General features: G+C 39.2%; 1 protein-coding gene across 2 annotated transcripts in view; it reads left to right on the top strand.

The window, feature by feature from the left end:
* Nucleotides 1-1,644, top strand: part of LOC124112462 — a 180,872-nt gene that overhangs the window by 54,649 nt on the left and 124,579 nt on the right. The gene's annotated exons all lie outside the window — the stretch shown is intronic.

Genomic DNA, 1,644 nt, shown 5'->3' on the forward strand with positions numbered 1-1,644 from the left:
TTCCCTTTTCTTATGACGTAATGACGCAGGGTGGGAGATCACAGAACTGTGTAGTAATGAAGATGTATTGGTAAGCCTCAAACCCAAAACATTTCTACACGAATATATACATACCACAAGACCAACACAACCACACTGGAGCAATAATTACCTGAAGTCACTATAAATTTACTCACAGATTTACACAGGTTTTACTTAAAATGAGAGGCAGGACACACATGTCCTCAACACACACCTGATCATTGGTAGTCCCTGCTTGTCGTAGGACTGACAAATATGCCGCACGGGTAGAGAGAGAGAGAGAGAGAGAGAGTGTGTGTGTGTGTGTGTGTGTGTGTGTGTGTGTGTGTGTGTGTGTGTGTGTGTGTGTGTGTGTGTGTGTGTGTGTGTGTCCTCGATACATCTACATGTTTGTTATATCAAACCCCATCGTTATAGCCATTTGGTAGCACTTATTGTGTCCTATGCGACAAATGTAGTATTGCTTTCGTCTTACTCGGCCGACTGTTATTACCCTATTGAAACGTTTAAATTGCCATTTTTTAGATAGTCAGAATACATCCTTTATACCTCGTTTAAAAGCACTGCATTCGGAACATAAATGTGAGAACTAATGTGTATTGCGTGCAATATGCGATGTCCACCGATGTCTTGCAGAACACTCTCAAGTGGTATAATGTCTGGTTTCACATACAGGTTGTCAAAAGAACTTAGATATATAAGTGCTTACTTAAGACCAGATAATTCATAACAGGCAATAATATTAGAACGCTAGTTCTATTTGTTCAAGCATTCGTGCAAACGATTCTAACCTCTGTAGCAGTGTCTTATAAAGATGAACATGGAAACTCAAATTGCGTCAAACATAGCGGACAAATTGACAAGTCGAGGCAATACCTATGGACAGAAACTTTTCAAATAAGGACATTCTTTTCCTTTCAACGCAATGCTTGGATATTGCTGAATATGTAATTACGACTAGTATTTCAAACATTCATTCTAACAATTATGTATTCTCTTGAAATGAAAGTGGTAAACCGTTTGGATTACAGTCATGGGTACAAAGCAGTGTTATACTTTATTAAATGAGGTGAAATAGTGTGTAACATCTAGTCCAAAATTATTGCCATGGCGATGTGCATGCCCACACGTGAGAGTGTCCCTGATTGTATTTTATTTCTGTGTGTGGTGTTTGCTATCCCAGTTACATGACGACGGCTTGTAAATAATTGGACCTGATCGAGCAACAGTCCACGCCATTCGGGGAACGATGACATGCTATTAACGAAGTCACGAAACCTGACAACTAAATACTATACTTGCATTGATAATACGCTATTCTAACAGTTGGGTAATTCAACACGAGTGAATCAAAAACCTTTGATCCAGCCTTGCGTAGGACACAATGTTATAGTCGTATTAAGATCGTGAGTATTCATACAGACATAATACACTTGAGCCTGAATTACCATGACCATACACTCAGGCCATGAGAACGTAAGGTAGTACATAGAAAAATATGCCATAACAAATTATATTGTGCGGTTGTTGTTGGTGGTGTTTACATGTCGTCCAGAGATACACTGTGGCAGAATTACACTTTCTGTAAAGGACACCTGTTGGTTCTGCTTTACCCCAGTAATT

The sequence above is a fragment of the Haliotis rufescens genome, unplaced genomic scaffold (genome assembly GCF_023055435.1).
Source record: "Haliotis rufescens isolate VD_foot unplaced genomic scaffold, xgHalRufe1.0.p SCAF_9, whole genome shotgun sequence".
NCBI lineage: Eukaryota > Metazoa > Mollusca > Gastropoda > Lepetellida > Haliotidae > Haliotis > Haliotis rufescens.